General features: G+C 42.0%; 7 pseudogenes; 2 read left to right on the forward strand and 5 right to left on the reverse strand.

Annotated features, from left to right (window-relative positions):
• Window positions 1–3,659: 3,659 nt before the first annotated feature.
• Window positions 3,660–3,779, reverse strand: LOC141268278 (5S ribosomal RNA; annotated as a pseudogene).
• Window positions 3,780–4,401: 622 nt separating this feature from the next.
• Window positions 4,402–4,520, reverse strand: LOC141269740 (5S ribosomal RNA; annotated as a pseudogene).
• Window positions 4,521–5,463: 943 nt separating this feature from the next.
• On the reverse strand, window positions 5,464–5,583 carry LOC141267789 (5S ribosomal RNA; annotated as a pseudogene).
• Window positions 5,584–12,870: 7,287 nt separating this feature from the next.
• Window positions 12,871–12,979, reverse strand: LOC141268973 (5S ribosomal RNA; annotated as a pseudogene).
• A 949-nt stretch (window positions 12,980–13,928) lies between these two features.
• On the reverse strand, window positions 13,929–14,048 carry LOC141267423 (5S ribosomal RNA; annotated as a pseudogene).
• An 8,292-nt stretch (window positions 14,049–22,340) lies between these two features.
• LOC141269931 (5S ribosomal RNA) lies at window positions 22,341–22,459 on the forward strand (annotated as a pseudogene).
• Window positions 22,460–24,121: 1,662 nt separating this feature from the next.
• LOC141267577 (5S ribosomal RNA) lies at window positions 24,122–24,241 on the forward strand (annotated as a pseudogene).
• Window positions 24,242–27,337: the final 3,096 nt, after the last annotated feature.

The following is a 27,337-nucleotide window of genomic DNA, read 5'->3' on the forward strand; positions in this document are numbered from 1 at the left end:
GACACAACAATATATGGAAGCCCTTTTTTTCTTAATTATTTCATGAATTTCATGAAATAATTAAAAAAAAAAAATACGTGAAGCTTCTCCCTATTTTTGTGTCCAGCCAGGTACAACTAGGCAGCTGGGGGATGGAATCTGCAGCACAGGGAGGCCCAAGCTTTCTGCCCCCCCCCCCCCCCCCGCTGAAAATTGCAGTCCGCAGCCGCCCCGGAAAATGGCACGTTCATAGAAGCTGGATGCTGTACCTGGCTGGCATACAAAAATATGGCGAAGCCCACGTCAAAAGTTTTGGGAAAAATTAATTAAAAAATAAATAATAATTTAGGGACTGCATCTTTATTAACTCCTCAAATGTCATTTAGTGTTAAAATAAAGGATTTATTTTAAAAAAAATTGACGTGGGGCTTCGCCCTATATTTGTGTCCAGCCAGGTACAGCAGGCAGGAACAGGCTGCCCCCAACCACCAGCTGCCTATTTGTACCTGGCCGGACACAACAATATAGGGAAGCCCTTTTTTAAAAAAATTATTTCATGAAATAATTAAAAAAAAATTGACGTGGGGCTTCGCACTATATTTGTGTCCAGCCAGGTACAGCAGGCAGGAATGGGCTGCCTCCAACCACCAGCTGCCTATTTGTACCTGGTTGAACACAACAATATAGGGAAGCCCTTTTTTTCTTAATTATTCCATGAATTTCATGAAATAATTAAAAAAAAAAATGCGTGGGGCTTCGCCCTATTTTTGTGCCCAGCCAGATACAACTAGGCAGCTGGGGGCTGGAATCCGCAGCGCAGGGAGACCCAAGCTTTCTGGGCCACCCCCGCTGCAAATTGCAGTCCGCAGCCGCCCCAGAAAATGGCGCGTTCATAGAAGCGCCATCTTCTGGCGCTGTACCCAACTCATCCAGGGCCCTGGTACGGTGGCTCACTGGGTAATAAAGGGGTTAAGGCCAGCTTGGCATTATCAGCTGGCCCTAAGCCCGAAATTCATGGGGTCACGCCAATATTAGACATGACCACCATGAATTTCTAGTAAAGTATTTAAAAAAACACAACACCCAGGAAAAAGGCCTTTAATTGAAATAAACACACAATTCTTTATTGTTCTAAATTAAACCATACTTACCATCATGCCCATTCCAGCTGAAGCCAACGATCTCCTGCAATAAAAGTAAAATAATAAAGCAACATCATCCTTACCTTTCCATGGCTCCCACGACAGCTTCAGCTCTGCTACATCGAGATGACAGGCTGGACCGCAGCAGAACGCTGCCATCCATCCTGTCATCCCGCAGACACTGAGAAGCGCAGGCATACTTCCACTCCTCAGTGTCTGGCTGTGACGGCATCCAGATGAGCCGAGGTCATGTCCAATGAACTCAGCTCACCTCATGTACGTCACTGACAGCGTGGGAAAATTCTCCTGCACTCAGCACTTCAGCGTGAGAAATTTCCCACGCTGTCAGTGACGTGCATGAGGTGAGCTGAGTTCATTGGACATGACCTCACCTCATGTATGTCACTGACAGCGTGGGAGAATTCTCACGCTGAAGCGCTGAGTGCAGGAGAATTTTCCCACGCTGTCAGTGACGTGCATGAGGTGAGCTGAGTTCATTGGACATGAACTCGGCTCATCTGGATGACGTCACAGAGAGACACTGAGGAGCGCAAGCATGCCTGCGCTTCTCAGTGTCTGCGGGATGACAGGCTGGATGGCAGCGTTCTGCTGCGGTCCAGCCTGTCATCTCGATGTAGCAGAGCTGAAGCTGTCGTGGGAACCATGGAAAGGTAAGGATGAGGTTGCTTTATTATTTTACTTTTATTGCAGGAGATCGTTGGCTTCAGCTGGAATGGGCGTGATGGTAAGTATGGTTTAATTTAGAACAATAAAGAATTGTGTCTTTATTTCAATTAAAGGACTTTATTCTGGGTGTTTGTGTTTTCTTTTAACTTTGACTATGGGGTTAGTAATGGGGGTGTCTTATAGACGCCTCTCCATTACTAACCTGGGCTTGATGTCAGCTGGCATTATAAGCTGACATCAACCCCAACCCTATTACCCCACTGCCACCGCTACAGGGCAGTGGGAAGAGCGAGGCTAAGTGCCAGAATTGGCGCATCCTATGGATGCGCCATTTCTGGGGCGGCTGACGGCTGGTGTTTCTAGCCTGGGAGGGGGCCAATATTCATGGCACCCTTCCTGGGCTATTAATATCAGCCCACAGCTGTCTGCCTAGCCTGTGCTAGCTATTAAATTAGGGGGGACCCCTCGTTATTTTTTTTGGGGGGTTCCCCCATTTTAATAGCTAGTAAAGTCTAGGTATTCAGCTGGGGGCTGATATTAGTAGCCTGGGAAGCTCCGTGGGTATTACCCCCTTCCCAGGCTTCAAACATCTGCCCCAGCCGTCTGCTTAACCTCCGCTAGAGCCTAAAATTAAGGGGAACCCCACGCCAATTTTTTTTTAAATAAATCCTTTATTTAAACACTAAATGACAAGTACAGTAATCAACACTGTCACTGTACTTCATATATATGTGACTGACATGTTTCTATCTATCTAATCTATGTGTGATTCTCTATTCTTTCTATTCTAAATTGTCGGGTACAGGTGCTGAATTGCCGGCCGGCTTTCTTAAAGAGACGGTGCATGAAAACACTATTATTTTTTTAAATAAATCCTTTACACTAAATGACAAGTACAGTAAGCAACACTGTCACTGTACTTCTTATATATGTGGCTGACATGTTTCTATCTATCTAATCTATGTGTGAAGCTCTATTCTTTCTGTTGTAAATTGTCGGGTACCGGTGAATGCCGCTGATGAATTGCCGGCTTTTCATGTCATTCTACATTATTCTTAGTTGTTTTACTTCATGTAGAATTAACCTACAAGGAAAGAAAGGGTTTATTTTCATTTCGATATTTGTGTCCCATTGACTTGCATTGGTTTCCGGTATCGGAATCGGCGATATCCGATACTTTTTGGGTATCGGCCCGATTCAATCCGATACGATATTTCCTGATATCGGAAGGTATCGCTCAACACTATTTACAGCACCTCGTGTTCCCAGGAGGTCTCCCATCCAAGTACTAACCAGGCCTGACCCTGCTTAGCTTCCCAGATCAGATGTGTTAAGGGTGGTGTAGCCGTAGGCAAACACAGGCCTCTCACTTGCTGCTTTTCTACTTTGAAGTCTGGCTGCCGGCTGCCGGCTGCCCTTTCCAGTGCTCAGCAAGACCAGGTCCTTTTGTGCTTTCCCTTCTCTTCAATTTTTTTGCTGGCTTCCTTAAAAGGTCTTGTAGACAGAAGGCCCCACTCAGAGCCGCTGAGCTCACTGATCGGCTGCAGTGCTGTCGACGGAACGTCAGCTTCACGGCCAATGCCACAGGCCGGGAGCAGAGGCGAGACTCACCGGTAGACCCGGGAAGGGTGATTAGAGCGCGGTTAGTTGCTTTCTAATAGCCTGCAGCCAGGGATTAACTTTTAATGAAAGGGAACAATCCCTTTGACTGTCTGCAGCGCGCCACACCTAGGAAGCGCACTCTCACACACAAGCCAGCATGCCATCATCTAAGTTACTTAAGGACGGTGTCCGGCAAGGCGCCGTTCCATGCTAGCCGAGCTGGGCAGTAGGGCAAAACGTCATCAAAATGGTCTACAGCACCCGGTGTTCCCAGGAGGTATCACATCCAAGTACTGTCCGAGCCCAGCCCTGCTTTGCTTCCGAGATCAGACGAGATCAGGCGCATCCAAGGTGGTATGGCCAGTAGACGCTGCTCGATCCATCGCCCGGCCAGCCTTTCTCAGGATCGCTTGGTGGCGAGCAATCTGGCCGTGACGGGGCGGGCTCCGAAGGGTCCATGCAAAGGCTGTGCCGTCCCTACACGTGTGGTTTGTTTAGCAGTGATTCACCCGAACGCATCAGGTGTCTTCAAAAATGGCTCGGCGCAGGGTCTCCTGCAGGCTAAACCCTTCATCACGGTAATGTGACAGAAAGAGCAAGCTGGACCCGTAACTTGGGGGCGGAGCGAGACGTCCAGGGGTGAATGAAGGAAGAGGGTGAGATGGTTGCCAGTGACTTTGAGCTGCTCTTCAGGGGGGAGGGTCGTGTTGCCTGCAAAGGTCTTCTGCTTGGGGTTACCGGTGGTTGCCTCCAGCCACGCGGGAGACGCTGGTCCTGGTGAAAAGTAGCCTAGTATTAAAAGTAAAGAAGCAACAATGCTGGAGGCCCACGGTGATCAGAAGGATGCTGGTATTTTGCAGAGATGAAATAACGCAAGAGAGAAAGCAAATGAAAAAATGAAAAGAGAATGAATGTGTGCACTTGTGAAAGGGAATGGAAAAAAGGCATAGAAGAGAGTGCCCCCTGCTGGTGGAAGGAAGGAAAAAGCAAAAGCCTCCAGCACTTGATATTCCCAGGCAGTCTCCCATCCAAGTACTACCCATGCCCAACCATGCTTAGCTTCCAAGATCAGAAAAGATCAGGCATGTTCAGGGTGGTTTGGCCATAGGCAGAGACAAGCCTCTCACTTGCTGCTTTTCTACTTTGAAGGCTGGCTGCCGGATGCCCTTTCCAGTGTTCAGCAAGAACAGATCCTTTTGTCCTTTCCCTTCTCTTCAATTTTTTTGATGGCTTCCTTAAAAGGTCTTGTAGACTCAACGCACCACTCAGAGCCGCTGAGCTCACTGATCGGCTGCAGCGCTGTCGACGGAACGTCAGCTTCACGGCCAATGCCACAGGCCGGGAGCAGAGGCGAGACTCACCGGTAGACCCGGGTAGGGTGAGTAGAGCGCGGTTAGTTGCTTTCTTATAGGCTGCAGCCGGGGATTAACTTTTAATGAAAGGGAACAATCCCTTTGACTGTCTGCAGCGCGCCACACCTAGGAAGCGCACTCTCACACACAAGCCAGCATGCACACGTGCTCGCACGTGACAACGCCCCCTATCTGCCCCTACAACCTCTCCGTCACCATGCGTCAGACTCTCCTGCCTGTTTTATGATTTCAGGGCCCTAGCAGGAATCACCCCTCCCCCTCCCCAATTCCTTCCACACCTTCCTTGCCTTCCTTGCACTGAGGTTAGCTCTTTGTCAGTCGTCTGGCTTGGTTACACAAGCTTCTTTGCAGAGAAACATGTTACTTCTGCTGGCCCTCGCTAGGCGGCCGGCATCCAAAGCCTTCTCTGGGCACCTGTTGAATGCCTGGCCCCTTCACGGCACAAGGTGCTTTTAACGCCAACATTTCCACGCGGCGAGCTGCGGAGTCAATAAGCACTCCTAGCCGTGGCAAGGAGCTCGGTGTCAGGCCTGCGTTAAGGCGGCGGGGTAGCGTACTTAGCTGCCAACTGGCTCAGAGGCCTTGGGGCTTCCATCATCTAAGTTACTTAAGGTCGGTGTCCAGCAAGGCGCCGTTCCATGCTAGCCGAGCTGGGCAGTAGGGCAAAACGTCATCAAAATGGTCTACAGCACCCGGTGTTCCCAGGAGGTCTCTCATCCAAGTACTGTTCAAGCCCAGCCCTGCTTTGCTTCCGAGATCAGAAGAGATCGGGCGTATCCAAGGTGGTATGGCCAGTAGACGCTGCTTGATCCATCGCCCGGCCAGCCTTTCTCAGGATCGCTTGGTGGCGAGCAATCTGGCCGTGACGGGGCGGGCTCCGAAGGGTCCATGCAAAGGCTGTGCCATCCCTACAGGTGTGGTTTGTTTAGCAGTGATTCACCCGCCGCATCAGGTGTCTTCAAAAATGGCTCGGCGCAGGGTCTCCTGCAGGCTAAACCCTTCATCGCGGTAATGTGACAGAAAGAGCAAGCTGGACCCGTAACTTTGGGGAGGAGCGAGACGTCCAGGGGTGAATGAAGGAAGAGGGTGAGATGGTTGCCAGTGGCTTTGAGCCGTTCTTCAGGGGGAGGGTCGTGTTGCCTGCAAAAGTCTTCTGCTTGGGGTTACCGGTTGTTGCCTCCAGCCACCCGGGAGACGCTGGTCCTGGTGAAAAGGAGCCTAGAATTAAAAGTAAATAAGCAACAATGCTGGAGGCCCACGGTGATCAGAAGGATGCTGGTATTTTGCAGAGATGAAATAGCGCAAGAGAGAAAGCAAATGAAAAAAAGAAAAGAGAATGAATGTGTGCACTTGTGAAAGGGAATGGAAAAAATGCATAGAAGAGAGTGCCCCCTGCTGGTGGAAGGAAGGAAAAAGCAAAAGCCTACAGCACCTGGCATTCCCAGGCGGTCTCTGTTAAATGGTTAGTTATGGAAATTCATTTGGAATGTTAATCGATAATCATTTTTCTGAGTTCTATGCCTCAGCCATCGTGTCTAGTTGACATGAGCTATTTGTGTGTGTATTTTTGGTTCACTACCATATGTAGAACAGGTGTCCATACGACTGGCTATAAAAGCCCATGGTACAGAATGGGGGGGCTCTCTTGCTCTGCCCACCCCACAAGACACAGAATCTTCATGCTGAGAAGCAGATGACATGTAGGCCTGGACACATGCTGGACAAAGACATGATTTACCAGCCAGGATCCAAGGAAAGATGGGTGAATCTCAACAATTAAGCTAATTATGGACAAATGGACAATTACTTTATAACTAATTATTGTATGTACCTGCTGCAATCTGATTCTTTTTAATGGACAATCCTAGAATAAATAGATACATTTTTTTATAAGAATATCGTGATATTGATACTTTGAGAAGTCCTCAGTAGAAAAAAATAATACAGGAAGAGTATTATTTTACAATGGTGAGCCAGCCAGTCCTGTTTTTTTGTTTTTTAAATTAAGTAAGTGAATTTCTTCCGTGAACAAGGGGGGAGTCCTGACGAGCTGAACAGCTGTTGTTCACATGTCAGTAAATTCACTAGTTTTTCACGAGAAGCAGAAAGGACCTACAGACTGAGGAAAGACAGGAAGCAGAGGTACTAACAAGGAACAGAATCACACAGGAAAAGAATCAGACGAACTGAAGACAGGACATGCTGATAAAGAGAAGCCAAGGAATCTTAAGGTAAGCAAAATATGGATATAATTTCTTCTTTTGCTAAACAAAGTAATATTAATTTCAAAGTTAATGTAGGAGATGACATAGAAGTTTTGTGGCTCAGTTTATACAAAGAATGTGAATTGCAGAATTTACAGTTAACTTCTAAATTGGTAAATAGAGACAAACAGAAATTGAGAAATATTCTACATTTGGTAGATTTTTTTCATAGTCTTGTGTTAGAGATTTCTAAGCAGGAAAATAGTGTAGAAGTGTCAGACGGTGATACTGATTCTGACTGTAATGTGGAAAATGAACAAGAAGTAAGACACGTGTCTGTAACTGAAGGTGACCTTGGGTCTGACCAAGAGACGGACATACAGAAACCTGACATGGGAGGAGACATGACTGACATACGAGAAACCGACATACTAGGTGATGTGGGAGGAGACGTGAGTGACGTAGGAGGAACGGACGTACAAGAGCCACTAAAAATATCAGAGAATTCTGGAATTACCCAGGCTCAACTCCAAATTAAAATGAGGAAAAATTTGCTGAAATTATACAAAATCATGCCAAAATATGATGTCAAAATCCATGCCTGTAGAAATTCAGAGACATTTGATAAATTCTCTGATAAGTTTGATTTATCCAATGAGGAGAGGAATCAATTATTTAAAATATGGATTCCTGTGACATTGTCCAGACGTTTACATTTAATGCCCTGTGAAAATGACTCTCCTAATGGATGGGAAAATGATTAGGACAGATTAAGATATTTGATTTATTGTGTCACAAAGGATTTTCCCAACATAGAAGATCTGCAGAAACTAAGGATTGGTAGGAAGGAATGTACATATACATTCATGTCCATATTTGAACGGTTGTACAAAGTTCTCATCAAAAATGGAAAAGTACAACATATGATAACAACTTTTGTACAAAAATTCAAATTCCTAAATTCAGTTTCCCAAGTTATGGCATCACAAAAAAATTCATTATTTGAATGTGCGCAGATGCTGGATTCTGTTAGAAAACATGAGAATCGTGAAAAGAAAATAAATCAAGCTAAATTTATAAAACCAGGAAAGGTAAAATCTTACCAAAAGCCCATATCAAACTCTCCTAGACTGAGTCATCCCCATAGTGAACTCTATCAAATACGCAGAAGATTTCATATATGTTATAAGCCATATCAGCCAGTGCAAAGATACATCTCTCCACAGAATGAGTTAATTCTCAGTCTGAACTGTGATTCTCTAAAAAGGAAAATGGCTGAAACTGATGGACAGAGACAGGTGAGACGACCAACTCACAGTGACGTCATGGAATGTGGACAGAAGAACAGGCAGTTCTCTGAGGTTTTGAAGGATAGAAAAATGTCTTTCCTAAATAGGGCGTTCCTGGAGATATTTGAGAGAGACAGAAGATTTGGTTTAGGGAGTGGCTAAGGAAAAACTGTAATTATAATGTTGTATCAAAATGTAATACAATGTCTCAATATTTATTTATAATCTTATACAGTAAATTGTAGTTGCATAGTTTCTAATAGTTCATATATATATATATATATATATATACACTTGTCTAAATAGAGATTGCGTATAATTGTATTTATATATATGTTTATAAAATATATATATATATATATTAATTAATAAATTAGAACTTCATATATATAAATTTAAGTAGCAATATTTTGAATTACATTAGAACCAACCAATATATGTATAAGATATTTAAATAATTCTGTTTCTGTATGAATTTGATATTTAATTTTATTTTCTTATATTTCCTTAGAGTTTTCATTCCAAAGCAGGATTTGATCAAAGAACTCTAAAATGGATTTATTTCTTTATTCACATAGGAAGTGAAAAAATTGCATGATTTTATGTGTATAACATTTTAAAATAATAACAATATATCTAGTTGAACTATAATATATATGTAATACTTATTAATTCTTTTGTGTTGCTAATATTTTCTGTGCATGAAGTGTTCATGCAAATTAAAGTAGCTTTACAGCTGCGGCCTTTGAACTTTGAGCTAATAGTATAGGATCCCATTCATACTATTTTCAACTGATGTAACTTAAGACCGGGCAGCCAGTAAAAAAAGAATCTAAGACAAGAGTTTTTTCAAGTACATATAATATGTACTTGGGGAATATTCAAAGAAATATAAAGATATTCAATTGATATGGCAATGCGCATTAATAAATTGGGATACAACAATTTTGGGTTAAATATATATGTATATATCTAAAACTTCATATGTGGAATGTTTGAGTTGAACAGATCTGTGAATGTCAGAGTGAAGGTGACAGATGAGTAAATCAGCAGCTGCTAAGTGTGATTGATGTGACAGAGGCCTCGTATGTTTGTATGTTTGAAAAAAAAAATGTTTCTTTATGTGAAGGTACAAAAATATATTTAATTCTGAGGAAATTATAATACATAATTAGGTATTACTGTATCTACATATATATATTTCTATATTTCTTTAATAATTATTATTTCATGATTTAACTAATAGTGGATAAGGGCAACCACACATCAAAATGGTTTACAAAGCAAATTTATATTTAGAATAATTTTCCACATGATAATATTCTTGAATAACTATAATATTATTTTTAATGGTTACCTAAATAGGTACACACCTCTCCTTAGTCAAATCTATGCTACTCATCGATATGAAATTTATGCACAATATTTCTAGAAGAATAATTATTTTTAATTTGGTTCTGATATATACATAAATTTTATAAAATAAATATTTTTGGTATTAAGGGGGAAAATGTGTTTTTGATCCTGATTACATAATCACTTTTGATCAATACTTATTTTCCACACATTTTAATAAAGAAGAAATAATAATAAGGTACTATGGTATAATTAAGAAGGGTATTACATGCAAAGTTGCATAATTTAATATTTTTTTGTGGTACAAGGTTATGACAAATATGAAATCATCCAGATAATGGAGATATAAGGTTATTTTTTATGGAGAATATAATTACTCTGCATTTGTCATTAAAATTTAAAGGCCTTATTTTTATTTTTATTCTTATTTTTACTCTTAATTTTATTTTTCATTTTTAAAATTTTATTCTTACTTTATACTTCTTATTTTTCTATTTTTTCATTTTTTAATTCTCATTTGATTTTATTTCAGTTCAATATCTCAATTGAGAAAACACATTAATATTTAATAAAGTAATGTCTAATACAAGAGTATTGCTTCATTAAATATATATTGCTAAGGAAAAAAATGTTTACATTTTCTGAGTAAACACAACAATTCATTCATTCATTTATTCATTCATTCATTCATTCATTCATACATTCATATATTTATTCATTTTGGTTCAGGAGTATACATTCTTTGATATTATTGGTTTAATAAAGATATAAAAACTTGTTTTTTCAAAATACACTGACACCTATGGGTTGGAAAAGGTAATTACACCTATGACATTAAAATGTTCTATCATATGGAGAACTTTGATTGATAATGAATTATTATCTATTATTGTTTATTATTCCAAACATAATTTATTTTAATATTTTGATAATAATTAGATGGATATTACTGATTGCTATGGTACGCTGTGATATTATAGGTTAGGAAAAACTGCCAGATTTGGTATCAGATTAGGGAATGAAGACTTCAATCAAGACATCGCAATTATGAATTCTATCTTAATAAAGACTTTTAATTTTTATAAATCAAAGAGATTCTCAAAAGTTACAAGAAGAAGCAACTGATATCCGGACATCTCAGAAGGTAACAGGTGTGAATGCTGAGTGTTATAATAGACTGTGTCCATTACATACAATACAATTCACACCACTGATCACCAGGACGGCAGAGGACGATGATCCTATATGTACTGTGTTGTGTTCAAGTTTCATCACGTTCCAGTGGTTTCTTATCACCTGCAACGCTTCAATGAAAGCTGGTGAACAGGTAATACCTGGCATATGTGTCCTGTATATAAAGGACTGAGTACTGGTTATGGTGCTATATAAAGCAGGAAAGTGTCAAGTTGACCCTTGCTTTACAGACCAAAGACGTCACATCTGTTCCAAAAGTGACACGAGACCAGTGCGGACACACAGAAGATTCCAAAGACGATCCAACGTAAGTCCAGGTGACACTGCACAGATATTAAAGCTACATTTCATCCATGGACTTTGTTTTCTTATCAACTGACACACATGATCTTTCTAATAAAGGGTACAGTTTATGGACTGAACAATAATGAACACAATTATGGACTGTACAATATCTACATGCTGTAATTTATTTCAAAGGAGTTTTCATCTAAAGACTGTGTTATAAAAGAACCAAGAAGAAGACGAGACGACGACCCGATGACATCAGATGATGACGATTGAACCCGCGATTGCTTCAATTTAGATATAGGGAAGTATAATTATACATATTAAATGAATATTAGTCACGGCTTACCATAACATGAATTCACATCATTATATAACAATAATCCGATATTGATACTATTGTTACTATTATTATTATTATGGAAATTTAATGATATTTCCAAGGAAGAAGGAAAGAAAAAAAGATTGATGAATGTATCTTCTTTTGAGAAATTTCAGTTAAAGTCCTTTTATTCTCAAAAAAGGGGGAAATGTTAAATGGTTAATTATGGAAATTCATTTGGAATGTTAATCGATAATCATTTTTCTGAGTTCTATGCCTCAGCCATCGTGTCTAGTTGACATGCGCTATTTGTGTGTGTATTTTTGGTTCACTACCATATGTAGAACAGGTGTCCATACGACTGGCTATAAAAGCCCATGGTACAGAAAGGGGGGGCTCTCTTGCTCTGCCCACCCCACAAGACACAGAATCTTCATGCTGAGAAGCAGATGACATGTAGGCCTGGACACATGCTGGACAAAGACATGATTTACCAGCCAGGATCCAAGGAAAGATGGGTGAATCTCAACAATTAAGCTAATTATGGACAAATGGACAATTACTTTATAACTAATTATTGTATGTACCTGCTGCAATCTGATTCTTTTTAATGGACAATCCAAGAATAAATAGATACATTTTTTTATAAGAATATCGTGATATTGATACTTTGAGAAGTCCTCAGTAGAAAAAAATAATACAGGAAGAGTATTATTTTACAGTCTCCCATCCAAGTACTAACCAGGCCCAACCATGCTTAGTTTCCGAGATCAGATGAGATCGGGAGTATCCAAGGTGGTATGGCCAATAGAAGCTGCTTGATCCATCGCCCGTCCAGCCTTTCTCAGGATCGCTTGGTGGCGAGCAATCTGGCCGTGACGGGGCGGGCTCCGAAGGGTCCATGCAAAGTCTGTGCCGTCCCTACAGGTGTGGTTTGTTTAACAGTGATTCACCCGCCGCATCAGGTGTCTTCAAAAATGTTTGGGCGCAGGGTCTCCTGCAGGCTAAACCCTTCATCGCGGTAATGTGACAGAAAGAGCAAGCTGGACCCGTAACTTGGGGGCGGAGCGAGACGTCCAGGGGTGAATGAAGGAAGAGGGTGAGATGGTTGCCAGTGACTTTGATCTGTTCTTCAGGGGGGAGGGTCGTGTTGCCTGCAAAGGTCTTCTGCTTGGGGTTACCGGTGGTTGCCTCCAGCCACGCGGGAGACGCTGGTCCTGGTGAAAAGGAGCCTAGTATTAAAAGTAAAGAAGCAACAATGCTGGAGGCCCAAGGTGATCAGAAGGATGCTGGTATTTAGCAGAGATGAAATAGCGCAAGAGAGAAAGCAAATGAAAAAAAGAAAAGAGAATGAATGTGTGCACCTGTAAAAGGGAATGGAAAAAAGGCATAGAAGAGAGTGCCCCCTGCTGGTGGAAGGAAGGAAAAAGCAAAAGCCTACAGCACATGGTATTCCCAGGTGGTCTCCTATCCAAGTACTAACCAGGCCCGACCCTGCTTAGCTTCCGAGATCAGGCGTGTTCAGGGTGGTGTGGCCGTAGGCAGAGACAAGCCTCTTGCTGCTTTTCTACTTTGACGTCTGGCTGCCGGCTGCCCGCCGGCTGCCCTTTCCCGTGCTCAGCAAGACCAGGTCCTTTTGTGCTTTCCCTTCTCTTCAATTTTTTTGCTGGTTTCCTTAAAAGGTCTTGTAGACACAACGCCCCACTCAGAGCCGCTGAGCTCACTGATCGGCTGCAGCGCTGTCGACGGAACGTCAGCTTCACGGCCAATGCCACAGGCTGGGAGCAGAGGCGAGACTCACCAGTAGACCCGGGTAGGGTGAGTAGAGCACGGTTAGTCGCTTTCTAATAGCCTGCAGCCGGGGATTAACTTTTAATGAAAGGGAACAATCCCTTTGACTGTCTGCAGCGCGCCACACCTAGGAAGCGCACTCTCACACACAAGCCAGCATGCACACGTGCTCGCACGTAACAACACCCCCTGTCTGCCCCTACAACCTCTCCGTCACCATGCGTCAGACTCTCCTGCCTGTTTTATGATTTCAGGGCCCTAGCAGGAATCACCCCCCCCCTCCCCAATTCCTTCCTTGCCTTCCTTGCCTTCCTTGCACTGAGGTTAGCTCTTTGTCAGCCGTCTGGCTTGGTTACACAAGCTTCTTTGCAGAGAAACATGTTACTTCTGCTGGCCCTCGCTAGGCATCCGGCATCCAAAACCTTCCCTGGGCACCTGCTGAAAGCCTGGCCCCTTCACGGCCCCAGGTGCTTTTAACGCCATCATTTCCACACGGCGAGCTGCGGAGTCAATAAGCACTCCTAGCTGTGGCAAGGAGCTCGGTGTCAGGCCTGCGTGAAGGCGGAGGGGTAGCGTACTTAGCTGCCAACTGGCTCAGAGGCCTTGGGGCTTCCATCATCTAAGTTACTTAAGGTCGGTGTCCGGCAAGGCGCCGTTTCATGCTAGCCGAGCTGGGCAGTAGGGCAAAACGTCATCAAAATGGTCTACAGCACCCGGTGTTCCCAGGAGGTCTCCCATCCATGTACTGTCCGAGCCCAACCCTGCTTTGCTGCCGAGATCAGACGAGATCGGGCGTATCCAAGGTGGTATGGCCAGTAGACACTGCTCGATCCATCGTCCGGCCAGCCTTTCTCAGGATCGCTTGGTGGCGAGCAATCTGGCCGTAACGGGGCGGGCTCCGAAGGGTCCATGCAAAGGCTGTGCCGTCCCTACAGGTGTGGTTTGTTTAGCAGTGATTCACCCGCCACATCAGGTGTCTTCAAAAGTGGCTCAGTGCAGGGTCTCCTGCAGGTTAAACCCTTCATCGCGGTAATGTGACAGAAAGAGCAAGCTGGACCCATAACTTGGGGGCGGAGCGAGACGTCCAGGGGTGAATGAAGGAAGAGGGTGAGATGGTTGCCAGTGACTTTGAGCTGCTCTTCAGTGGGGAGGGTCGTGTTGCCTGCAAAGGTCTTCTGCTTGGGGTTACCGGTGGTTGCCTCCAGCCACGCGGGAGACGCTGGTCCTAGTATTAAAAGTAAAGAAGCAACAATGCTGGAGGCCCACGGTGATCAGAAGGATGCTGGTATTTTGCAGAGATGAAATAGCGCAAGAGAGAAAGCAAATGAAAAAAAGAAAAGAGAATGAATGTGTGCACTTGTGAAAGGGAATGGAAAAAAGGCATAGAAGAGAGTGCCCCCTGCTGGTGGAAGGAAGGAAAAAGCAAAAGCCTACAGCACCTGGCATTCCCAGGCGGTCTCTGTTAAATGGTTAATTATGGAAATTCATTTGGAATGTTAATCGATAATCATTTTTCTGAGTTCTATGCCTCAGCCATCGTGTCTAGTTGACATGCGCTATTTGTGTGTGTATTTTTGGTTCACTACCATATGTAGAACAGGTGTCCATATGACTGGCTATAAAAGCCCATGGTACAGAAAGGGGGGGCTCTCTTGCTCTGCCCACCCCACAAGACACAGAATCTTCATGCTGAGAAGCAGATGACATGTAGGCCTGGACACTTTTTTATAAGAATATCGTGATATTGATACTTTGAGAAGTCCTCAGTAGAAAAAAATAATACAGGAAGAGTATTATTTTACAATGGTGAGCCAGCCAGTCCTGTTTTTTTGTTTTTTAAATTAAGTAAGTGAATTTCTTCCGTGAACAAGGGGGGAGTCCTGACGAGCTGAACAGCTGTTGTTCACGTGTCAGTAAATTCACTAGTTTGTCACGAGAAGCAGAAAGGACCTACAGACTGAGGAAAGACAGGAAGCAGAGGTACTAACAAGGAACAGAATCACACAGGAAAAGAATCAGAAGAACTGAAGACAGGACGTGCTGATAAAGAGAAGCCAAGGAATCTTAAGGTAAGCAAAATATGGATATAATTTCTTCTTTTGCTAAACAAAGTAATATTAATTTCAAAGTTAATGTAGGAGATGACATAGAAGTTTTGTGGCTCAGTTTATACAAAGAATGTGAATTGCAGAATTTACAGTTAACTTCTAAATTGGTAAATAGAGACAAACAGAAATTGAGAAATATTCTACATTTGGTAGATTTTTTTCATAGTCTTGTGTTAGAGATTTCTAAGCAGGAAAATAGTGTAGAAGTGTCAGACGGTGATACTGATTCTGACTGTAATGTGGAAAATGAACAAGAAGTAAGACACGTGTCTGTAACTGAAGGTGACCTTGGGTCTGACCAAGAGATGGACAGACAGAAACCTGACATGGGAGGAGACATGACTGAGATAGAGAAACCGACATACTAGGTGATGTGGGAGGAGACGTGAGTGATGTAGGAGGAACGGACGTACAAGAGCCACTAAAAATATCAGAGAATTCTGGAATTACCCAGGCTCAACTCCAAATTAAAATGAGGAAAAATTTGCTGAAATTATACAAAATCATGCCAAAATATGATGTCAAAATCCATGCCTGTAGAAATTCAGAGACATTTGAGAGCTTCTCTGATAAGTTTGATTTATCCAATGAGGAGAGGAATCAATTATTTAAAATATGGATTCCTGTGACATTGTCCAGACGTGTACATTTAATGCCCTGTGAAAATGACTCTCCTAATGGATGGGAAAATGATTCGGACAGATTAAGATATTTGATTTATTGTGTCACAAAGGATTTTCCCAACATAGAAGATCTGCAGAAACTAAGGATTGGTGGGAAGGAATGTACATATACATTCATGTCCATATTTGAACGGTTGTACAAAGCTCTCATCAAAAATGGAAAAGTACAACATATGATAACAACTTTTGTACAAAAATTCAAATTCCTAAATTCAGTTTCCCAAGTTATGGCATCACAAAAAAATTCATTATTTGAATGTGCGCAGATGCTTAATTTTGTTAGAAAACATGAGAATCGTGAAAAGAAAATAAATCAAGCTAAATTTATAAAACCAGGAAAGGTAAAATCTTACCAAAAGCCAATATCAAACTCTCCTAGACTGAGTCATCCCCATAGTGAACTCTATCAAATACGCAGAAGATTTCATATATGTTATAAGCCATATCAGCCAGTGCAAAGATCCATCTCTCCACAGAATGAGTTAATTCTCAGTCAGAACTGTGATTCTCTAAAAAGGAAAATGGCTGAAACTGATGGACAGAGACAGGTGAGACGACCAACTCACAGTGACGTCATGGAATGTGGACAGAAGAACAGGCAGTTCTCTGAGGTTTTGAAGGATAGAAAAATGTCTTTCCTAAAAAGGGCGTTCCTGGAGATATTTGAGAGAGACAGAAGATTTGGTTTAGGGAGTGGCTAAGGAAAAACTGTAATTATAATGTTGTATCAAAATGTAATACAATGTCTCAATATTTATTTATAATCTTATACAGTAAAATTGTAGTTACATAGTTTCTAATAGTTCATATATATATATATATATATATATATATATATATATATACACTTGTCTAAGTAGAGATTGCATATAATTGTATTTATATATACGTTTATAAAATATATATATATATATATATATTAATTAATAAATTAGAACTTCATATATATAAACTTAAGTAGCAATATTTTGAATTACGTTAGAACCAACCAATATTTGTATAAGATATTTAAATAATTCTGTTTCTGTATGAATTTGATATTTAATTTTATTTTCTTATATTTCCTTAGAGTTTTCATTCCAAAGCAGGATTTGATCAAATAACTCTAAAAATGGATTTATTTCTTTATTCACACAGGAAGTGAAAAAAATTGCATGATTTTATATTTTAGGTTTTAAAATAATAACAATATATCTAGTTGAACTATAATATATATGTAATACTTATTAATTCTTTTGTGTTGCTAATATTTTCTGTGCATGAAGTGTTCGTGCAAATTAAAGTAGCTTTACAGCATGACGTGTGACAGCTGCGGCCTTTGAACTTTGAGCTAATAGTATAGGATCCCATTCATTCTATTTTCAACTGATGTAACTTAAGACCGGGCAGCCAGTGAAAAAAGAATCTAAGACAAGAGTTTTTTCAAGTGTCTGAAATTCCAGTGACTTACTCTCATATTATATAATATGTACTTGGGGAATATTCAAAGAAATATAAAGATATTCAATTGATATGGCAATGCGCATTAATAAATTGGGATACAACAATTTTGGGTTAAATATATATATATATATATATATATATATAAAACTTCATATGTGGAATGTTTGAGTTGAACAGATCTGTGAATTTCAGAGTGAAGGTGACAGATGAGTAAATCAGCAGCTGCTAAGTGTGATTGATGTGACAGAGGCCTCGTATGTTTGTATGTTTGAAAAAAAAAATGTTTCTTTATGTTAAGGTACAAAAATATATTTAATTCTGAGGAAATTATAACACATAATTAGGTATTACAGTGCCTACAAGTAGTATTCAACCCCCTGCAGATTTAGGTGGTTGACACATGCGGAATTAACTTGGCATTGTGACATTTGTACTGTAGATCAGCCTGGAAGTGGGAAATACACTGCAGCAACTTTTTTTTTGTTTTTTTGTTTTTTTAAAACGTTAAAAGTTAATTCAGAGTGTCATTTATTATTCAACCCCTCAAACCACAAGAATTCTGTTTGGTCCCCCTAAAGTATTAAGAAGTAGTTCAGGCACCAAGAATAATGAGCTTCACATGTGTGGATTAAAGATCTCTTTTGCCAGCCTTTTCTGACTATTTAAGACCCTCCCCAAACTTGTGAACAGCACTCAGACATGGTCAACATGGGAAAGACAAAAGAGCATTCCAAGGCCATCAGAGACAAGATCGTGGAGGGTCACAAGGCTGGCAAGGGGTACAAAACCCTTTCTAAGGAGTTGGGCCTACCTGTCTCCACTGTTGGGAGCATCATCCGTAAGTGGAAGGCTTATGGAACTACTGGACAGCCTTTGAAAGTGTCCTCCCGTGCCGAGGCCAGGCTTGTCCGAAGAGTCAAGGCTAACCCAAGGACAACAAGGAAGGAGCTCCGGGAAGATCTCATGGCAGTGGGGACATTGGTTTCAGTCAATACCATAAGTAACGTACTCAACCGCAATGGTCTCCGTTCCAGACGAGCCCGTAAGGTACCTTTACTTTCAAAGCGTCATGTCAAGGCTCGTCTACAGTTTGCTCATGATCACTTGGAGGACTCTGAGACAGACTGGTTCAAGGTTCTATGGTCTGATGAGACCAAGATCGAGATCTTTGGTGCCAACCACACACGTGACGTTTGGAGACTGGATGGCACTGCATACGACCCCAAGAATACCATCCCTACAGTCAAGCATGGTGGTGGCAGCATCATGCTGTGGGGCTGTTTCTCTGCCAAGGGGCCTGGCCATCTGGTCCGCATTCATGGGAAGATGGATAGCACGGCCTACCTGGAGATTTTGGCCAAGAACCTCCGCTCCTCCATCAAGGATCTTAAGATGGATCGTAATTTCATCTTCCAACAAGACAACGACCCAAAGCACACAGCCAAGAAAACCAAGGCCTGGTTCAAGAGGGAAAAAGTCAAGGTGTTGGAGTGGCCTAGTCAGTCTCCTGACCTTAACCCAATTGAAAACTTGTGGAAGGAGCTCAAGAATAAAGTCCACATGAGACACCCAAAGAACCTAGATAACTTGGAGAAGATCTGCATGGAGGAGTGGGCCAAGATAACTCCACAGACCTGTGCCGGCCTGATCAGGTCTTATAAAAGACGATTATTAGCTGTAATTGCAAACAAGGGTTATTCCACAAAATATTAAACATAGGGGTTGAAAAATAATTGACCCACACTTTTATGTTTAAAATTTAATAAAATTCAACTGAGCAACATAACTTTTTGGTTTGTAAGATTTATGCTTCTGTTCATAAAACCTACTCTCGTTTGCAGTTTGAAGGCTCTAACTTATTTGCATCTTATCAAACCAGCTAAATCTGCAGGGGGTTGAATACTACTTGTAGGCACTGTATATATGAACTATTAGAAACTATGTAACTACAATTTACTGTATAAGATTATAAATAAATATTGAGACATTGTATTACATTTTGATACAACATTATAATTACAGTTTTTCCTTAGCCACTCCCTAAACCAAATCTTCTGTCTCTCTCAAATATCTCCAGGAACGCCCTATTTAGGAAAGACATTTTTCTATCCTTAAAAACCTCAGAGAACTGCCTGTTCTTCTGTCCACATTCCATGACGTCACTGTGAGTTGGTTGTCTCACCTGTCTCTGTCCATCAGTTTCAGCCATTTTCCTTTTTAGAGAATCACAGTTCTGACTGAGAATTAACTCATTCTGTGGAGAGATGGATCTTTGCACTGGCTGATATGGCTTATAACATATATGAAATCTTCTGCGTATTTGATAGAGTTCACTATGGGGATGACTCAGTCTAGGAGAGTTTGATATTGGCTTTTGGTAAGATTTTACCTTTCCTGGTTTTATAAATTTAGCTTGATTTATTTTCTTTTCACGATTCTGATGTTTTCTAACAGAATCCAGCATCTGCGCACATTCAAATAATTTTTTTGTGATGCCATAACTTGGGAAACTGAATTTAGGAATTTGAATTTTTGTACAAAAGTTGTTATCATATGTTGTACTTTTCCATTTTTGATGAGAGCTTTGTACAACCGTTCAAATATGGACATGAATGTATATGTACATTCCTTCCTACCAATCCTTAGTTTCTGCAGATCTTCTATGTTGGTAAAATCCTTTGTGACACAATAAATCAAATATCTTAATCTGTCCGAATCATTTTCACATCCATTAGGAGAGTCATTTTCACAGGGCATTAAATGTAAACGTCTGGACAATGTCACAGGAATCCATATTTAAAATAATTGATTCCTCTCCTCATTGGATAAATCAAACTTATCAGAGAATTTATCAAATGTCTCTGAATTTCTACAGGCATGGATTTTGACATCATATTTTGGCATGACTTTGTATAATTTCAGCAAATTTTTCCTCATTTTAATTTGGAGTTGAGCCTGGGTAATTCCAGAATTCTCTGATATTTTTAGTGGCTCTTGTACGTCCGTTCCTCCTACGTCACTCACGTCTCCTCCCACATCACCTAGTATGTCGGTTTCTCGTATGTCAGTCATGTCTCCTCCCATGTCAGGTTTCTGTATGTCCGTCTCTTGGTCAGACCCAAGGTCACCTTCAGTTATAGACACGTGTCTTACTTCTTGTTCATTTTCCACATTACAGTCAGAATCAGTATCACCGTCTGACACTTCTACACTATTTTCCTGCTTAGAAATCTCTAACACAAGACTATGAAAAAAATCTACCAAATGTAGAATATTTCTCAATTTCTGTTTGTCTCTATTTACGAATTTAGAAGTTAACTGTAAATTCTGCAATTCACATTCTTTGTATAAACTGAGCCACAAAACTTCTGTGATCTCCTACATTAACTTTGAAATTAATATTACTTTGCTTAGCAAAAGAAAAATTATATCCATATTTTGCTTACCTTAAGATTCCTTGGCTTCTCTTTATCAGCACGTCCTGTCTTCAGTTCGTCTGATTCTTTTCCTGTGTGATTCTGTTCCTTGTTAGTACCTCTGCTTCCTGTCTTTCCTCAGTCTGTAGGTCCTTTCTGCTTCTCGTGAAAAACTAGTGAATTTACTGACACGTGAACAACAGCTGTTCAGCTCGTCAGGACTCCCCCCTTGTTCACGGAAGAAATTCACTTACTTAATTTAAAAAGCAAAAAAACAGGACTGGCTGGCTCACCATTGTAAAATAATACTCTTCCTATATTATTTTTTTCTACTGAGGACTTCTCAAAGTATCAATATCACGATATTCTTATAAAAAAATGTATCTATTTATTCTTGGATTGTCCATTAAAAAGAATCAGATTGCAGCAGGTACATACAATAATTAGTTATAAAGTAATTGTCCATTTGTCCATAATTAGCTTAATTGTTGAGATTCACCCATCTTTCCTTGGATCCTGGCTGGTAAATCATGTCTTTGTCCAGCATGTGTCCAGGCCTACATGTCATCTGCTTCTCAGCATGAAGATCCTGTGTCTTGTGGGGTGGGCAGAGCAAAAGAGCCCCCCCTTTCTGTACCATGGGCTTTTATAGCCAGTCGTATGGACACCTGTTCTACATATGGTAGTGAACCAAAAATACACACACAAATAGCGCATGTCAACTAGACATGATGGCTGATGCATAGAACTCAGAAAAATGATTATCGATTAACATTCCAAATGAATTTCCATAACTAACCATTTAACAGAGACCGCCTGGGAATGCCAGGTGCTGTAGGCTTTTGCTTTTTCCTTCCTTCCACCAGCAGGGGGCACTCTCTTCTATGCCTTTTTTCTATTCCCTTTCACAAGTGCACACATTCATTCTCTTTTCTTTTTTTCATTTGCTTTCTCTCTTGCGCTATTTCATCTCTGCAAAATACCAGCATCCTTCAGATCACCGTCGGCCTCCAGCATTGTTGCTTCTTTACTTTTAATACTAGGCTCCTTTTCACCAGGACCAGCGTCTCCCGCGTGGCTGGAGGCAACCACCGGTAACCCCAAGCAGAAGACCTTTGCAGGCAACACGACCCTCCCCCCTGAAGAGCAGCTCAAAGTCACTGGCAACCATCTCACCCTCTTCCTTCATTCACCCCTGGACGTCTCGCTCCGCCCCCAAGTTACGGGTCCAGCTTGCTCTTTCTGTCACATTACCGCAATGAAGGGTTTAGCCTGCAGGAGACCATGCGCCGAGACATTTTTGAAGACACCTGATGCGGCGGGTGAATCACTGCTAAACAAACCACACCTGTAGGGACGGCACAGCCTTTGCATGGACCCTTCGGAGCCCGCCCCGTCACGGCCAGATTGCTCGCCACCAAGCGATCCTGAGAAAGGCTTGCCGGGCGATGGATCGAGCAGCGTCTTATGGCCATACCACCTTGGATACGCCTGATCTTGTCTGATTTTGGAAGCAAAGCAGGGCTGGGCTCAGACAGTACTTGGATGGGAGACCTCCTGGGAACACCGGGTGCTGTAGACCATTTTGATGACGTTTTGCCCTACTGCCCAGCTCGGCTAGCATGGAACGGCGCCTTGCCGGACACCGACCTTAAGTAACTTAGATGATGAAAGCCCCAAGGCCTCTGAGCCAGTTAGCAGCTAAGTACGCTACCCCGCCGCCTTCACGCAGGCCTGACACCGAGCTCCTTGCCACGGCTAGGAGTGCTTATTGACTCCGCAGCTTTCCGTGTGGAAATGATGGCGTTAAAAGCACCCGGGGCCGTGAAGGGGCTAGGCATTCAGCAGGTGCCCAGGGAAGGTTTTGGATGTCGGCCGCCTAGAGAGGGCCAGCAGAAGTAACATGTTTCTCTGCAAAGAAGCTTGTGTAACCAAGCCAGACGGCTGACAAAGAGCTAACCTCAGTGCAAGGAAGGTGCGGAAGGAATTGGGGAGGGGGGGGTGATTCCTGCTAGGGCCCTGAAATCATAAAACAGGCAGGAGAGTCTGACGCATGGTGACGGAGAGGTTGTAGAGGCAGATAGGGGGTGTTGTCACGTGCGAGCACGTGTGCATGCTGGCTTGTGTGTGAGAGTGCGCTTCCTAGGTGTGGCGCGCTGTAGACAGTCAAAGGGATTGTTCCCTTTCATTAAAAGTTAATCCCCGGCTGCAGGCTATTAGAAAGCAACTAACCGCGCTCTACTCACACTACCCAGGTCTACCGGTGAGTCTCGCCTCTGCTCCCGGCCTGTGGCATTGGCCGTGAAGCTGACGTTCCGTCGACAGCGCTGCAGCCGATCAGTGAGCTCAGCGGCTCTGAGTGGGGCGTTGTGTCTACAAGACCTTTTAAGGAAGCCAGCAAAAAAATTGAAGAGAAGGGAATGCACAAAAGGACCTGGTCTTGCTGAACACTGGAAAGGCCATCCGGCAGCCAGACTTCAAAGTAGAAAAGCAGCAAGTGAGAGGCTTGTGCCTGCCTACGGCTACACCACCCTGAGCACATGTGATCTCAGAAGCAAAGCAGGATCAGGCCTGGTTAATACTTGGATGGGAGACAGACTGGGAATACCAGGTGCTGTAGGCTTTTGCTTTTTCCTTCCTTCCACCAGCAGTTGGCACTCTCTTTTGTGCCTTTTTTCTATTCCCTTTCACAAGTGCACACATTCATTCTCTTTTCTTTTTTCCATTTGCTTTCTCTATTGCGCTATTTCATCTCTGCAAAATACCAGCATCCTTCTGATCACCGTGGGCCTCCAGCATTGTTGCTTTTTTACTTTTAATACTAGGCTCCTTTTCACCAGGACCAGCGTCTCCCGCATGGCTGGAGGCAACCACCGGTAACCCCAAGCAGAAGACCTTTGCAGGCAACACGACCCTCCCCCCTGAAGAGCAGCTCAAAGTCACTGGCAACCATCTCACCCTCTTCCTTCATTCACCCCTGGACGTCTCGCTCCGCCCCCAAGTTACGGGTCCAGCTTGCTCTTTCTGTCACATTACCGCGATGAAGGGTTTAGCCTGCAGGAGACCCTGCGCCGAGACATTTTTGAAGACACCTGATGTGGCGGGTGAATCACTGCTAAACAAACCACACCTGTAGGGACGGCACAGCCTTTTCATGGACCCTTCGGAGCCCGCCCCGTCACGGCCAGATTGCTCGCCACCAAGCGATCCTGAGAAAGGCTGGCCGGGCGATGGATCGAGCAGCGTCTACTGGCCATACCACCTTGGATACGCCTGATCTCGTCTGATCTCGGAAGCAAAGCAGGGCTGGGCTCGGACAGTACTTGGATGGGATACCTCCTGGGAACACCAGGTGCTGTAGACGATATTGATGACGTTTTGCCCTACTGCCCAGCTCGGCTAGCATGGAACGGCGCCTTGCCGGACACCGACCTTAAGTAACTTAGATGATGGAAGCCCCAAGGCCTCTGAGACAGTTGGCAGCTAAGTACGCTACCCCGCCGCCCTTCACGCAGGCCTGACACTGAGCTCCTTGCCACGGCTAGGAGTGCTTATTGACTCCGCAGCTCACCGTGTGGAAATGATGGCGTTAAAAGCACCCGGGGCCGTGAAGGGGCCAGGATTTCAGCAGGTGCCCAGGGAAGGTTTTGGATGCCGGCCATCTAGCGAGGGCCAGCAAAAGTAACATGTTTCTCTGCAAAGAAGCTTGTGTAACCAAGCCAGACGGCTGACAAAGAGCTAACCTCAGTGCAAGGAAGGCAAGGAAGGTGCGGAAGGAATTGGGGAAGGGGGGGGGGTGATTCCTGCTAGGGCCCTGAAATCATAAAACAGGCAGGAGAGTCTGACGCATGGTGACGGAGAGGTTGTAGGGGCAGATAGGGGGTGTTGTCACGTGCGAGCACGTGTGTATGCTGGCTTGTGTGTGAGAGTGCGCTTCCTAGGTTTGTCGCGCTGCAGACAGTCAAAGGGATTGTTCCCTTTCATTAAAAGTTAATCCCCAGCTGCAGGCTATTAGAAAGCAACTAACTGCACTCTACTCACCCTACCCGGGTCTATCGGTGAGTCTCGCCTCTGCTCCCGGCCTGTGGCATTGGCCGTGAAGCTGACGTTCCGTCGACAGCGCTGCAGCCAATCAGTGAGCTCAGCTGCTCTGATTGGGGCGTTGTGTCTACAAGACCTTTTAAGGAAGCCAGCAAAAAAATTGAAGAGAAGGGAAAGCACAAAAGGACCTGGTCTTGCTGAGCACTGGAAAGGGCAGCCGGCAGCCAGACATCAAAGTAGAAAAGCAGCAAGTGAGAGGCTTGTCATCTTTCCTTGGATCCTGGCTGGTAAATCATGTCTTTGTCCAGCATGTGTCCAGGCCTACATGTCATCTGCTTCTCAGCATGAAGATTCTGTGTCTTGTGGGGTGGGCAGAGCAAGAGAGCCCCCCCTTTCTGTACCATGGGCTTTTATAGCCAGTCGTATGGACACCTGTTCTACATATGGTAGTGAACCAAAAATACACACACAAATAGCACATGTCAACTAGACACGATGGCTGAGGCATAGAACTCAGAAAAATGATTATCGATTAACATTCCAAATGAATTTCCATAATTAACCATTTAACATTTCCCCCTTTTTTGAGAATAAAAGGACTTTAACTGAAATTTCTCAAAAGAAGATACATTCATCAATCATTTTTTCTTTCCTTCTTCCTTGGCAATATCATTAAATTTCCATAATAATAATAATAGTAATAATAGTATCAATATCGGATTATTGCTATATAATGATGTGAATTCATGTTATGGTAAGCCGTGACTAATAATCATTTAATATGTATAATTATACTTCCCTATATCTAAATTGAAGCAATCGCGTGTTCAATCGTCATCATCTGATGTCATCGGGTCGTCGTCTCGTCTTCTTCTTGGTTCTTTTATAACACAGTCTTTAGATGAAAACTCCTTTGAAATAAATTACAGCATGTAGATATTGTACAGTCCATAATTGTGCTCATTATTGTTCAGTCCATAAACTGTACTCTTTATTAGAAAGATCATGTGTGTCAGTTGATAAGAAAACAAAGTCCATGGATGAAATGTAGCTTTAATATCTGTGCAGTGTCACCTGGACTTACGTTGGATCGTCTTTGGAATCTTCCGTGTGTCCGCACTGGTCTCGTGTCACTTTTGGAACAGATGTGACGTCTTTGGTCAGTAAAGCAAGGGTTAACTTGACACTTTCCTGCTTTATATAGCACCATAAACAGTACTCAGTCCTTTATATACAGGACACATATGCCAGGTATTACCTGTTCACCAGCTTTCATTGAAGCGTTGCAGGTGATAAGAAACCACTGGAACGTGATGAAACTTGAACACAACACAGTACATATAGGATCATCGTCCTGTGCCGTCCTGGTGATCAGTGGTGTGAATTGTATTGTATGTAATGGACACAGTCTATTATAACACTCAGCATTCACACCTGTTACCTTCTGAGACGTCCGGATGTCAGTTGCTTCTTCTTGTAACTTTTGAGAATCTCTTTGATTTATAAAAATTAAAAGTCTTTATTAAGATAGAATTCATAATTGCGATGTCTTGATTGAAGTCTTCATTCCCTAATCTGATACCAAATCTGGCAGTTTTTCCTAACCTATAATATCACAGCGTACCATAGCAATCAGTAATATCCATCTAATTATTATCAAAATATTAAAATAAATTATGTTTGGAATAATAAACAATAATAGATAATAATTCATTATCAATCAAGTTCTCCATATGATAGAACATTTTTATGTCATAGGTGTAATTACCTTTTCTAACCCATAGGTGTCTGTATTTTGAAAAAACAAGTTTTTATATCTTAATTAAACCAATAATATCAAAGAATGTATACTCCTGAACCAAAATGAATAAATATATGAATGTATGAATGAATGAATGAATGAATAAATGAATGAATGAATTGTTGTGTTTACTCAGAAAATGTAAACATTTTTTTCCTTAGCAATATATATTTAATGAAGCAATACTCTTGTATTAGACATTACTTTATTAAATATTAATGTGTTTTCTCAATTGAGATATTGAACTCAAATAAAATCAAATGAGAATTAAAAAATGAAAATGAAAAAATAGAAAAATAAGAAGTATAAAGTAAGAATAAAATTTTAAAAATGAAAAATAAAATTAAGAGTAAAAATAAGAATAAAAATAAAAATAAGGCCTTTAAATTTTAATGACAAATGCAGAGTAATTATATTCTCCATAAAAAATACCCTTATATCTCCATTATCTGGATGATTTCATATTTGTCATAACCTTGTACCACCAAAAAATATTAAATTATGCAACTTTGCATGTAATACCCTTCTTAATTATACCATAGTACCTTATTATTATTTCTTCTTTATTAAAATGTGTGGAAAATAAGTATTGATCAAAAGTGATTATGTAATCAGGAT

Source organism: Phyllobates terribilis, unplaced genomic scaffold (assembly GCF_046119375.1).
Source record: "Phyllobates terribilis strain yellow unplaced genomic scaffold, ASM4611937v1 Scaffold_4__5_contigs__length_816908805, whole genome shotgun sequence".
Taxonomy (NCBI): domain Eukaryota; kingdom Metazoa; phylum Chordata; class Amphibia; order Anura; family Dendrobatidae; genus Phyllobates; species Phyllobates terribilis.